The sequence below is a fragment of the Ictidomys tridecemlineatus genome, chromosome 6 (assembly GCF_052094955.1).
Source record: "Ictidomys tridecemlineatus isolate mIctTri1 chromosome 6, mIctTri1.hap1, whole genome shotgun sequence".
NCBI classification, from domain to species: domain Eukaryota; kingdom Metazoa; phylum Chordata; class Mammalia; order Rodentia; family Sciuridae; genus Ictidomys; species Ictidomys tridecemlineatus.
This window is the reverse complement of record NC_135482.1, coordinates 31,414,918-31,430,324: the sequence shown is the minus strand read 5'-3', so window position 1 is coordinate 31,430,324 and position 15,407 is coordinate 31,414,918. Positions and strand designations below refer to the sequence as shown.

General features: G+C 34.2%; 1 protein-coding gene across 10 annotated transcripts in view; it reads right to left on the bottom strand.

Moving 5' to 3' along the window:
- Positions 1-15,407, bottom strand: part of Mgat4c (MGAT4 family member C) — a 786,744-nt gene that overhangs the window by 265,048 nt on the left and 506,289 nt on the right. For 2 of the 10 annotated variants that reach the window (XM_021725788.3, XM_040280236.2), the window contains exon 1: positions 12,493-12,797. The exons of the other annotated variants lie outside the window; for them this stretch is intronic. The gene's annotated coding sequence lies outside the window, so the exon portion shown is untranslated. Of the gene's footprint in view, positions 1-12,492; positions 12,798-15,407 lie in introns of those variants that run through there. 10 annotated transcript variants of the gene reach the window in all.

The window sequence follows — 15,407 nt, the reverse complement described above, 5'->3', positions numbered from 1 at the left end:
AACAGGGAACTCGGTTCTACAGCCATAAGGAATACACCTACTAAAGTCTGAAAGAATTCCAGACTCCAGAGAGGAACACAGACTCAGACAATTTTATTACAGTCTCTTGAAAGTCTGAATCACAGACAAACCAAAATTATGCCTGTATCACTGACCCACTGACACCAAGATTATCAATGTCTGTTTTAAGCCTTTAAGTTTGTAGTCATTTGTTACACAGCAATATAAATATAATAACATTCTCTATGGAGTAAGAAGAATCTGGGAACATAAAATAATGGCCATAATCCAACCTCTTCTTATGAATTAATCCTACCTCTTCAGAGTCTTTGTAGCATTTAAACCCCCAATCTCATTCTAGCAGGTAATGTTATGGTGAATTTTTTTACCGTTATTTTCACAAAACAAAGTGAATTAGGATAAAATAAATGTAAGATAAGAACTTATGGAAATTCAGAATCGCATCATCTTTAATAAAACATGCTGTTAAGGATTGGATCTAGAACATCCCTCAAAAGCTCAGGTGTTGAAAGTATGGTCCCCAGTGCAGTGAGATTCAGAGGTGGGACTTTTAGGCAATGATTGGATCATGCGGGCTCTGACTATATCAGTGGATTAGTCCATCAAATAAATTAGTCCATTGCTGAATGGACTACTAGGAGATGGAGCTTGTTGGAAGAAGTAGGTCACTGAGGGAATGTTCCAGAAGGGTTTATCTTCTCCCTTCTCTTTCCTCTTCTCTCTGTTTTTCAGGTATCCTGGCTGATCTGGTTTCCTCTGCCATGCCCTTTGGCCATAATATTTCTGCCTGAGAGCCAGCAGACCAAGGACTGAATCCTCTGAAACCATGAGCCAAAATAAATCTTTCCTTTTCTAAATTGTTCTTATGTATTTTGGTCATAGCAACAAAGAGCTGAATAGCTCACTTGCCTGCATGTGAGCAAGCAAGAGCACATATACTGTTTATTTTCTGGAACACTTTCCTTTGTTTGATAGTGCTGTGGACTAGTCTCCAGGCAATCTACACCAACTAGATAAGGAAAGATGGTGACTGCCAGAGCAGCATGGCAGTGTGCAAGGTACTCTCAAGGTGAATGCTTTTCCTAGTAACACCACTGAGGCAGGAAAGCAGATATGGATTAGTAGAGGGGTAGGTGTCACTACCACTTTCTGAAAAGGATTCAACTCTTCACCTCAAACTTTATAGTATAGCTATACAATTACCAGCCCCCAAATTAAGCTAGAATAGACAAATCCTTCCAGATTATGGTTTCCTTCAAGGATCTAAATCTGGGATCTTTTATCATACAGTCATTTACATTTACTGAGCTTCTGGTCTGTGCTAGCATTGCTGATATAGCAGTGGGGACAACTAATAAAATCCCCCAAATATACAGAGCTTAGAGTATAATAGGAGACACACAAAAGGAAACAGACAATTAAAATGCATAATAGGGAAGTATGAGAGCTCTCTGAGCACAAAAGGAGGATACTTCATCTCCAAACCTCACTAGAAATGATATGTGAACTCCTAGGAGGTGAGACCTAGCTGGATGAAAAGATACTGACATAGCAGACCACTCCAAGAAGAAGGAACAGGTACCATTATCCAAAGTGAATTCCAGAAACAGCAAGACTGAAGCATAGTGTTAGCAGGCTAGTGATAAAGTATGGGCTGCTGCAGTGGGTAGGGAATGGTATATATTACCCCATTTGATCCTCCCAGTAGCCCTCTGATGAGGCAACTGAGGATTAGAGAAATTAACTTTTTTAGTTGATGCTCACCACACTGCTTGAATAGTAAAACCAGGAATTAATACCTAGCTAGTTGGCTCTAAAACCCATACTCTGAGCCTCCACTATAAGGCCTCAATCTGTAAATCAAATACACCAAATCTCAGGGTTTCAGATATCTTTTATCAAGATAGCTACTAACTCAACCTATAGGTCCCAGTCTATCCCAGGTTCTGGAATTTCTCTCACTTCAGAATCTCTATCTAGTCCTTCAGTTCTTGGTAATAACTGGATCCTCATTATGTGGTCCCTGGATAGCATGCCAGGTTTCTAGATTCAGGTGCCTGTAAATGAGTGCTGTTATTGAGTTTAGTTCCCTTGCCTAGATCTCTCTTATCAGAACTCAGGTGTCAGGCTTGGTTTCTGCTTTCAGACTTTTTTATGTTTTAGCCTCAAGGGTATTTTCACTCAATCTCTTCTTCTTCTTCTTCTTCTTCTTTTGTTTTTTCTTCAGTGATTTGGATCAAACCCAAGTTCCCAGGCTTGCCAGTCAAGCACTGTACCAGTGAGCCACATCCCTAACCCCTATGCTGGTACAGTGCTTGACTGGCAATGTCCTGGGTACTTGGGTTTTGATCCAAATCACTGAAGAAAAACAAAAGAAGAAGAAGAAGAAGAAGAAGGAGATTGAGTGAAAATACCCTTGAGGCTAAAACATAAAAAAGTCTGAAAGCTATAGCTTACTCTAGAATTTCAAAACTTCTTTGTGACCTCACTTTCTCTGAATCCATGGTGTGTCCCCTTCCTTCTTCTATGTCAGCTGCTATGGTTAATACCAAATCCTGTTATTTTTATTTTTCAGGCTACTTTGGAAATAAGGGAGATATAATTTCTCTCCTGTCCAGATGGTTCAGAGATGTGCCTTTCCCTGAAACAAGAACAAACAAATTAACTAAAGTGTTTATTTCTTAAGCAACTCAGAAATCTTTTAACAATTATTCTACAATAATCATAAAGCTATGAGAAAAAATATTTCAATGTATAATCAACTTGTAAAACATAATTATCTATCACTACATATAGATCTTTGCATAGATAAAGATAAATAGATAATTTTTATATGAAAATTATATTCATTGTGCCTATCTCACATATTTCTTTCATTTTTGGTTAATTTCTCCAATCTCTTAAGGTAAGGGAAGTCTTCTATTTATAAAGTCAAAAATATTCTTGCATCATTGCATTTTAAAATGCTCTGTGTCTTTCTGGACTGTCCAAGTTAATGTGAAGAGGTTCACTTGTTCATCTGTTTATAAAGACAAGAATTATTTCTCGACTCTAAATGTGTTTAGAAGTAAGTGGTTTAGGATGGTACTGAAACAGAAATAATTTCTTCAGAATAAAGCAAATATCCCTCACAATTTTCTCTATTTGGGGATAAAATGTCTTTCTTTTCCTAACTGTGATGAAGTCGTTAAACACAACTAGATCTTTAATTTTAAAAAAAGCTACATATTTGTTTTGTATAAGTTATGAAGACCAATCAACAAAACTAAATGTTACTTTTCCACACATTTCCCCACCAAATAAACTTTTTCCATCTCTGAAGGAGTCATTATTCGACAGTTCTGTCTAGCAGGTCTTTATTCCTTTTTAGATCTAAATTGCTTGAACATGACTTCAATTCCTAACTTTCAATTTCTTGCTGGACTCCTAGCTGTCTAGCATCTCAAACTATTTTTTTTAAAGACCACCAGTGACCTTCCCTTCAATTTAAAGTGTAGTTTTCCTTTGTTCTTACATTTTGAGCCTTTCTGCTGCCTTTTATATGATTGGCCACCACATTCTCATTTATACTCTCCAATTTCAATAGTGTCACTTCTACTCTGGTGGAAGTGACGATCTCCTGGTATAAGTTTTCTAATACAACACTCACTTTCTTTGCAGAGTCTTTATCTCTTCATACTTCAACCATCTGTGTGTCCCAAATTATCACTATTATATTTATAACAGAGTTTACAAATAGATATTGATAGATTTTTTTTTCTATTCTGCACATAAATGCAGTGTACAATCATTAATCTTACTTAGATCCTTGTGAAATATAATTGGTTATGTAGTCATCAACATACTGTTGGGAAGAAAGCTGCTGAGATGAGAAACTGATTTATTAATACTCTAAGAAAGTTCATTCCATTTTCTTTTCTATGATTAACATTCACTAGCATCTCACTAGCTTTGTTTTTCCCGGGTGCAAATACACTTTTTGCAGATTTCTGGTTGCCTACATTATGAATTTACATGCCTATATCTATTTAGCTGATCTCCTTACCCTAATTTGTCATAGAAAAGGCCAGATTTAAAATGGATCTTGTTATTACTTTCATGAAGATTATAGTCTAATGAAGAAAACTGTCATTAATGAGTTAAACAACAACAAAACCCTCCAATTGAAACTTTTAGAAGTGCTAACTCTTGTTTTAAAAGCTTATCATGGGGGGGATTTGACAACGGAAGGAAAGTTGAAGATGATTTCTTTAAGGTGTCTTTTGTCTTTACTTCCTAAGGTATCTGCACATTCTTGGCACTTTTTTAAACCGAGATCTGAGGGCTGACTTGGAGGTAGTTAGGTAAAGAAAATTCAGAGGAACCTGCTAACCAGAGGGAATGACATAACTAAGCCTATGGAGAAATAGAAAAGAGACAGAGAGATAAGACAAACTGTGAATGCTGCTTGAACATACAGAATGCTGCTTAAACATATATATACTACCATGTTGGGTCTTGTTAAACCCACCAGGTTTGCCAGAAAAGCCTAAAGAGGGGGGAAGGTAAAGGAGTGTCAAGTTCAAATGTTCAGTTATCTTCTGCATAGAAGATTGAGTGGATTTGCACACTCAACATAGTCATTTCTTCGTAACTTGAAGCTCTGATAGATTAGATTTAGCTCTCTCTCCTTTTGAGTCTTTGTTCTTTCTCTTCTTCACAACTTCTAAATAATAGACTTTCTTAAAGCTCCTTTTTTTTAGTTGATAGACTTCAGTCACATAGCTACATCAACAGTTTATATCCAATACCTGCCAGATATATCATGTTGGTTCTTTAAAGGGCATCTCAAAAAGCATTTTCCTTCCTCTGCTCTCTTCCCTTCCTTAGGCAGACATTCATTTAACAAACATCTGATAAACCTGTTTTCTAGACTATGTGTCTTCAACAAAGAATTAGGGAGAATTGTTGACGGCAACATGATAAAATATTCATTATGATTAGGTACTTGTTATGGTTTGGACTTGAGGTATCCCCAAATACTCCTGCTAAGGCAACAATATGCAGAAGTAAAATGATTGGCTTATGAGAGCTGCAATCTAACCAGTCCATCCTAGTTTGAATGGACTGACCGTGTGGTGACTATGTACAGGTGGGGGATGGCTGGAGGCAGCGAGTCACTTTGGGCCTTCTCCATAAGTGTGTATCTTGCCTATGCCTCCACCTACTCTCTGCTTCCTGACCCTTCCAGGCTGTGCAGGTTTCCTCTGCCTGGTGCTCCCCACTATGATGGTCCCAGAGCTTGGAATCAGCATTTAATGACTGAGATCTCTCAATCAGTGAACCCCAAATAAACTTTTCCCTAAAGAAATTTGTTCTTGTAGGGTATTTTGGTAACAATGATGCAAAACAGTACCAAACCTGTCTCAAGTGAATTTTTTTGGAATACTTTTATCATGAGTTGAGTTATTCACTTGCCTGCCTATCTTTGCCTTCCTGGAACTCCACCAACCTAATGCTTCACAGTTTCTCCCCTTTCCCGCCCTCTGAGCCATTCTTAAGTTATCACTTGCAGTCCTTCCTGTAATATGATTCTGAAAGTTGATACAAAGGTCTAGAAAAGCAGCTCCCCTGGAAGTAGATAGACAGCTAACTTGCCTTTCCTAGGATGACCTGTTTTACTGTTTCTAGTAACCTGTGAAGCATCCTCCCCCCGCCCTCCCCCGCCCCGTGATACTGAGGATTAAACAGAGGGCCTTGTGCTTGTTAAGCAACTGTTCTACCATTGAGCTACATCCTGAACCCATCACTCATTTTCTTCATACAATACCACTAACTCCCATTTCTCTATATGCCTTCTATTCTTCTATATTGGAAGTTCCCAATTATGGTATAAGCAAACAGAATAAAATTTGTGGAGAGAATCTTAAGAGACAGTTGTGAAAGTATTTAGTATTATTCTCTGCTCTAATAGGCTTAGTACATTTTCCTCTATTGGAATCTGTGCTTATTGTAAGTCAGTTGCCATCTTCAAAAATTCTTATACCAAAAAGGCAATGACACAATGTTTTTTTTTTCATCTCAGATAATTATGTAATAAATAGCAATTATATAATATCATCAAAGTAATTTGAAAAATAAGTAAATGAGTTGAGTTATTCACTAAGAAGGGGAATTAATTTCACTGAAACTTCCTGCAGATCCTAGCCCAATATTGAAACATTGTTATTTAGTATTACATAGTTTTTATCCCTGACCAATGTCTGCTCCATATCAACAATGGTGAATAAATATTGGTTTCAAGGACTCTTTCCCAAACTCAGTTGCAAGCACTTTGGGAAGAATACAGTACAAGGACTCTTCCTCAGACTTTGTGTTGAGCTTAAAACCAGGGATGGTCTTTGTTCACTGTTAGAATGTTGTAGGTACTCAATAATTGTGCATCTGAGCCTTACATAATTTGTTGAATGAATCAGAGTTCTTTAAAAGAAAAAATAACTTGTTCTTTTATGCTTTACACTTCCATTAACATCTTGATTCTAAAGCTTAGGAGCTGTGGGAAAGAGTTATTTTATGTTTTTCTATTTGTATCTCTCCTAATGTATTGGGTGCATGGCAAAATGTTCCCTTAAAACAAAACAAAGCAACAAGCAAAGCACACATAAACACACACAAACACACATACACATATACACACATATCAGACAAATAAAATCTTTTATAAATTCAGGATTCAAACTCTTGTGGACTTATAAAAAGAATTAATAAAATATAATAATAATAATTATAGGGTGAAGTTGAGTAAGAGGTAAACAAAATCTTTCCATTTGTATTATACATTTTTAATTTTATGTGCAGAAGAAAACTATGTCATATAATTTTAGAGTTGGAAAAAACACCTAAATTCAATCCATTTTTTACTAAAGTAAAACTATTTCACTTATAGAAATACAGATTACACTTTTAAAACTGAAAGTCATATCAGCAATCTGACATGTAGTTAGTCATAAGCCTGTGCCTACTGCTAATATCTTCTGAAATCACAAAGTTTTGGGGTTTTTAATATACCAGAGTTTTCATGTTGGTAAATATCAGTCTTTATTTTTTTTTTTAAATACCTTATTTAATGTATTTATTTTTGTGTGGTGCTGGGGATCAAATCCAGTGCCTTGTGCATGCTAGACAAATGCTCTAACACTGAGATATAATTCCAGCCCAAATATCAGTCTTTAATGAGAACTCTGAATTAATTAAAGAACACACACAACCCAGCAAGTCAATGACAATGAAAATACTAAAGAGAGGCAATACTAATTGAGCATTTACTCTATGCCATACTCCATTCTCAGTGTTCATAAGATTAGTTCACAAAATTTTCACAGCAGACATGAGAGGAATTCCTTCCTTCCTTCCTTCCTTCCTTCCTTCCTCCCTCCCTCCCTCCCTCCCTCCCTCCCTCCCTCCCTTCCTTCCTCCCTCCCTCCCTCCCTCCCTCCCTCCCTCCCTTCCTTCCTTCCTTCCTTCCTTCCTTCCTATAAAGACCCAAAGGCCCGAAAGAGGTGGGACAAGAAATTATACTCACATAGACTGGTGCTAAAAACATTATTCTCACCACAAAGGTATGCAAACAAGTAAACAACAAAAAGTATCTTTGTAAACACCTGCCATTTTCTTGCTCAACAGAGCAGAACTGTGTGCTAACCAGACTGTACTTCCTCAGTAGTTCAAATAAGGAAAGTTTCTGGAACTTAACTTCATACCATGCTTCTCTGTTAATCATAGCAGAATTTATCCTGCTGCACACCACACTGAATGTCTAGCTAAGTTCCTTTTTGATTCCTTAGCCGCACTCACATGTCTACTCGATTTCAGTAAAACTGTTTTCCACATTGACACAAATGCTGCAGTGTATGGCTGAGGGTTTTATGTTAGGCAATGGCTCATGGGTGTAGCCACTTTTGTGTGGTAAGTGTGGCCAAGACAATCTTCTTACTATGGTCAATTCCTCCCCACTAAAATCAGTATCACAACAAAAACAACCAATTGTCAGCTTTCAGCAGAATTTAACATTCAAAACACTCTGGTCTCAATTTATAGATTTATATATTTTTTATCATGAATATTATCAAAATTAATTTGAGGCTATCATGAGGTAAAAATAACTGACCCATTGCCTTGTAAAACTTCTTGGCAAAGCACCCAAAGCTAATACCTCTGGATTATGTTCTCTTCTTATACAATTCTAATGTGGGCAAGCTTCTCTGTCTCTGACACTGAAAAAAGTGAAAGTCTTTATAATTTATTAACCCCTGAAAAGGGCACCTTACGAGGTTAAGGCTTCTGGGGCTGAGATGGAAAGCAGATAAAAAATCATATTCATACTCTTAATCATTGAATTTCAATTTACTCCTTCATTCTTCACATTTTGTATGGGTATTAATAAAAGGACTAATTTTAGAGCTTTTTAAAATTAATATGCAATATTACAAGAGTCAAATATTTTTTGCCAAGTCAAGTGTGTGCAGGTAACTCTGAATTGTTTCACAAATTTATATGTGTATCTCTAGATAGTCTCTACAGTGGCTAATTAAATGATACCATCTTTAAAATATGGTTTATCTTCAACCTATAGGTTCTACTTACAGATTGATTTTCTCTGAGAAACTTGTATATTTCAGATTTTACTTCCTCTTAAATAACTAAACATCTTTAAACAAATTTGATAGGTATTAATATTACTTTTGGATCAACTGTCCTAAGAACTAGTACCAATATAATCTTCACTATTAAAAAAAATTGATCTTAAACTTCACATTGCCTTTTGTTTGCTTATTCAAACACAAACTACTCTTACTTGAACAATAGTATTTTTCAAATTAAAACAAAAGATAAAATGACTGCATATTTCATTCCCTAGTTATACTACTAGATCCAAACCAAAATTAAACAAACTCAATTTCCTATTACCATTGAGGACTTTATAAAGTAGAAGATAAATACAAAACTGGATTGCTTACATATACACTATAAATACAAGATTTTTTTTTCTAAAAATACTTGATGTTGGTTTTGGAATCCACTGAAAAATATTTTATTTTTATAATATTATAGCAATTACATTCAAAATTAAATGAGTTATAACATCATTTGTAAGCATTTTTACAAAAAAGCATAAACTATTAACAAATATATTTTAAAATAAACATATCTAATATCTTAAAGACATGCAGAAACAAATAATGCAAAAGTCTCATCAATGCATGTTTCTCATTTCCTAGAAAGTTCTTGGTTTTATTCAGACACACCTTAAATTCTGTACTTGTTATAACATAAAGATGAGAGCTTATCAGAAAAAAGAAAACAGCATACATAGGGGCAGGATCTTTTATATTGTTCAACTTTACACATCAAGTAACTAGAAGAGCACTTGGCACACAGTGGACAATCAAAAAAATTAATATCCAGTTAGATAGACTAATATATGGGCAGAGATGATTGATTGAATGATGAGTGATTAATTCATGGCATTCAAATCAATCAATTCAGGTTCTGAATCTCACCTCCTCCATTACTGGTTTACTGACTGGTTGATCTTGGGGAACAAGTTATGAATTATTAGTTTCTCTCACTCTAGATGCTTAATATCACTTACTTTAACACAGACAAACTGTTTAAAAATGAATAATGGTGTCTATAAAGATATCTTTTAAACTTTGAAATAAGTATAAATATTATATTTAGGCACATAAAATATGCCCCTACATATCCACACATTCACATATTAATATAAAGCATCTAACACAGCATAACAATTACTCTATTTTTTGTGTTAACTAAAAAGTTGGCTGAGAAGGCCAGAATTTTACACTGTTAGAACAAGCACAGAATTCATGATACATTCAAGTTCTTGAACTGAGAAGCTAGAGAACTAAATGGCATCATGTATTCAATTATTACAGGAAGCTAATTAAATGACTTAAACTAAGTCTAGCAAAGTTTTTAGGCACATCAAAAAATGAGTATCATATAGAAATAGGTAAGAACATAATTTAAGGAACAATTTTTAAAAGAAAATTGTGCATTTCTCTCACTATCTAGGATATACTGAGAACTTCAGAAGAGATAATAGGAATCTATTTATTACCATACATCTTTTCTATCTTTTCTAAAGACTAGCAAAACCTGACACTTTGTAACATACAAAAAAACTAGATGAGATTTTATAGTGTAGGAATAACTTTAAAATAATAATAATGTTTATTTCAAACAAAGAACCTATTTGTGTTAGAAAGCAGGCAGGGAGTATGGCAATACATGTAGTATCACATATCTTTTACCTCTGTCACCCTGCACTGAGAGTCCTTTCTAGGGAGTTTGTGGCAAAGGGAACTACTATGATTCTCTTCATATCCTCTTTCAAGTAAATAAAATAAAAAGCAAAAACGTTCTGTCAATGAAATGCATCAGTCAGGTAGATACCAGGCATATCTACATTGCACAAAGTTGTTTAAAAAAAAAATAGCTAAGCCATTTAACATTGTAACCCTGCCAAAACAGAACATTTGTGATTAGAGTGGCTAACACTGACAGAAGCACTCCTATATGCAATAAAATAAAATTTAAATGTCAGGAGTGTTCATTGCCTAAGTTAAGATTTTCTTTGTTGTTGAAATAATGGTATAAATACGTTTTTAGAGAATTCTGTTTGGAAACAAATGTTTTTCCCTTGGCCACGATTGATCACCTGTGAAAATGACAGAGTCAATATCCCTGCGTTTTTTCAATTCTACTTTAAAGTATTTAAGGAAAAAAAAAAAGAAAACCAACTTCAGTTTAGAGAAGTGGAACACTATGCTTTGAGTTTACATTATTAAAAGTTCTAGATTCCTACTATGAGGTTTTAAAAGTCACAGACATTACCCACACAAATTTCTTGAAGGTGGAAAAAAAAAGCTCTAAATGTCTATTTGTAATCTTTTGAGGTTTGGTTGATTATATATTTTTTGACTGAGACAACAAGCTCAGTTCTTTAAGATTCCATTAATATGCATTTGACATTTTCTATAAGCTCAGGTTTGTTCAGACCTGAATTGACTGAAAGAGACAAATCGAACAACAGTAATGTCAGGAGCTGCCAAACAGGACTGGGCTAGTAGAAGATACATAAGTGTGACATAGCTGAGAAAATACAGATGCCCTTAAGTATAACTTGAGCACCTCAAATCCTAATTTCTAATTATCAAAATTATTGGTTCGCAAATGCAGAAATATTCAATGTCAAAATAAGACTGAAAATAAACTCAGATTTAAGTATAAGTATAATTCAGATTTAAGTATAAGTATAATTCAGATTTAAGTATAAGTATAAGCCTATCAAAATCTGATGCATAAGTCATTATTCAAAAGTTTTATTGCTCTAGGAGAACAGGAGATGCTATTAAAATAGAAAGCACATTAAATTAAACAGCACCAATTTACATCTTTCTATATCTTTGTTTCATACAAAACTGAATTCAACTGTAAAATAAAATAGTCTGCTACTTTAAATCATAAAAACTAGACAACATCTGAGGAGTTAAAAGTATTTTTGAATTCTTCTTTCAATAGCAAGTGAACATTCTTAGTCAATTAAAAGCTTTTAGTATATCTAATTCTTCAAGATCCCTGTCAGATTCAATCACCAATCTCCACAGTAGCTTAACAGCTGTAAATGCATTTTTTTTGCTACAATATAACAAGGATCCTGAGATGCAAATATTACTATTGACAATAATTTAAATCATGATAGCTTTATTTTGGTATTTAAATATTCTATGATGCACAAAACATAGTATTCTGTTATGTGTTCAAAAGCAGTTAATGCAAGAAATTATTTTTGTATAACTTCATAGGAGAAAAAATTTCCCCTACACTCTTCTTTAAAATTATTTGTTATTATTTTCCTCAGGGTTAAATATGAACACAAAGTACTCCAAGTTCATTTCAGAAGCTCAAGCTTTTTGCTCACTTAATAAATTTTGTTTTTCCTGTAGAGCCACAACTTTGGAAAACTGTCCCAAAGAACTATCGTTTAACAATTAGAAACTTCGATTCATTTTAAATTTATAACACTACTCAGTTGACCATGACTATTTCTACTCTTCACTATTCATGGCAAAATATAAAGAAATGAAGCAGAGTGGTATACATATATATGCTTTTTTTTTTAAAGCCCATTCAAAATAGTGGTGCAATCTCAGTTACTTTTCTTTTTCTAAGGAAAAGATGAATTACCTGCCATTCATTTTGTACTGCAAATTAGTTTGTCAGGTACACATAAGCAAGATCTTTCCGTTCATTTTGCTAAATCCACACTTCCTTTTTATAATGCTAAACATTACTCTGACTAATAGCTTACCAGATAGTAATCCTGCTCAACCCTTACACTATTTCCTCTGTTCAACACATCTACCCTTATTTTGAAAGAGAAGGTAAAACCGAACAGGCTCTTACCAGAGACAGAGAAAACAATTCGTTCAGCTAGATCCAACAGTGCTGTGTGCAGCCTGGCAGCGTGAGTGATCCTTGGGCCTCACACAAAAGCGAGATAATTGGCTCTCAATGAAGAGATGTAAACATCCATCATAATGGCACTGGGGCTGAAACTGAACGCTACCTCAGCTGTTCTATGTACTCCCGACTGGAAGATGATGTCACAAACATCAACTGGGTGTACTCTCATTGGCTTCTGTTACCTGGAATCATATCTTAACCCTAAACTGTCAGCTGCAAATTGAAATGCTCATCTCTGACTGGAATTTCTGCTGAAAAGGAGAGTGAAAGTCATGCTGACTTGCTGGAGAATCACAAACTGAAAATCCTGTCCCTTAAATATACCAGGACCTATTTGCCTAATTAATTGATTAATTAGATTTGGAAAGAGCTGTATTCCCCAAACACATTTATTAAATATAATAGTACTTTTGAAAGGTATTTCACAGGGTGAATATTAACAGAAAAGATCAATGCAATCCCAACATCTGGAATTTTAAATTTCCTAATTACTTTTCATTGATTTTACAGTACCACCCCACGAGATTTAAAAAAGTTGTTGAGAAAAATTACAATGTAGACAACTGTACAATAGAGGTTTTAATCGATTTGATCAGAACAGCCATCTGTATTTTAAAATCTTCTAATAAAAATACAAAAGTGTTAATGCATTTTATTCCCTGATTGTTAAACAGCATCTCCAAAGTTTTGTGTAATAAAGCTTAAAGTATGAGATATTAAAAGCATAACATTACTAAAGTAATAATATTAAATATTGGTTTTTGCAAAGAGTAATTTATAAGTCACTGGATCTATAGATAATCCCATTTCAGTAATTGAAAGCTACTTTATGATAGAGTGCTGTTCTCCTTGAACACAAATGGGAAATAATTATCCATCTCTTACCTTCTATCTTGACAAAAGTCCCAGCTTTCTCCCCAGGCTTACATCCAGTGGGAGAGGAGGATAATGGGCTAAGCTGGTTGCAGCACTTGCTGCCAGAGGGACAAAACTACAATCACCTTGAAATATACCCCAGCTTTCCCCACCAAAAGGAGCTGTCAGCTGCATCACTGTGAGATACAAGAATTACCAGAGCTCTTCAATGACCAAGCTCCTTCTAAATCCAGTGCAGCCATATCCCAGGGCAAGCCCTTTGAAAGCTGTACAGCTCAGCATGCAAACAGTACTCGCACCTGGGAGAGAGTGAGAAAATTCTCTTCATCCATGCCCACCTTAAGGGAAAGGAAAGTCAACCAACAATGCACTTGCAGGCCTTTATATTGGTTCATTTCCTTCTGCATAATGGATTCAGGGCAAATGTTTGTTATAATTCCTTCACATTTCTAATGACAGTAAATTATTTTTACTGGATGGTTTCAATAAGAGTTCTAAAAGTTGATAATAATGAAAGGAAACTTCCATAAATCATACATTCAAAATTTTCTCTCAAGTTTGGCTCATATGACTCTCAGTATATTGGACGACTCTTAATTGCAAGTTAAGGTGTGATATTGGGATATGAATTCTGGATTGAGGTTCAATATACCCAACCTCCACCATGTGCTGTCTGTAAGAAGTTTGAGAACTTAACATTTTTTATATACATAACGAGAATGACAACGTTATATACAGCAAAGTTGATAATAGAAATATGATAAGTCAATGTATGGAAGCTTGTTACATAAAAAAGTACTATCTAATATAAAATATAATTACTATTACTGTTGTTATGCAAAAGATCAAACATTCATTTCAAAGACATCCTGTGGATTTAAACTATAAAGTTAGTTCAATGTCCTCTAAATATTATCTCAAAGCTTATTATCTTAAACTCTAAAAATTTCAACTAGGAAGTAATGTTGCAAATTAGCTTGATTTATAACACTGACAGGCTTAGCGGTCTTTTTTTTTTTTTAAGTTGTTGCCCCTCCCAGAATTATTCAGAATTTAATCATATTAGTCAAGTGTATGATCCAAAAACTCCAGAAAACTATTTGTCAAATTGTACTTTGGGCTTACATGACAGACACTGTTCATTTATTTCTGCCTAAAACATGGGAGTTTAGATGGAAATGTGTATAGAAAAAGATTCATTGCCATGCAAAGTGACATGAAATTAAATTACAGATCAGAAAGATGAATTTGGACAATGGGAATTTCAACTGTAGATAAATGATAAAGCTAAGATATTATAATTGCTAAAAGGATATGTCATGGAGACAATAATTTATAAAATCAAATATGCTTCTCTGTTCCATACTTCATATAAAATTTTAATGGCATAAATATTTAATACAAGAGATAGATAACTAGCAAAATTAGATTATATCCTGTTGCATGCAGAAAACATGCTGATATATGTGCAATTCAGTTAATTTTTTAAGATAAATGAATATCCTGGTGATTTTAATGCACACAAATTACAATCTTCCTTACTTTGTTATGTATTTATAACATAACATTCAGGTGGTGTTATGATGCATAAAGTAAGTTTTTTTATTGTTATTGTTTTTAATAGGGCACTATGAAGATAGGGAGATAAGACACTCCTAGTGCTCCATTGACATTTTGTATCAATTTCCCACTTTATACACAAAATTCATTAATAAGTAATTATCAGTACAAGTCCCTGGTTCTGTGTTATTAAAATATATAAATAAGATTTTTTAAGAATGTAGATTTCAATGATTAAATATTAAACAAGATATAAATCAATCAATGAATCAGTAAAATTCTAACCAAGTCCAACTATTAAACATGAGAGAATTTCACATTTAAAATCTAAATTATATTAAAATAGCAAAATGATTGGAATATATTTGATTGTGAAGAAGGACAATGTACTAGAAATATTCCCTATTAATTTTGATCTA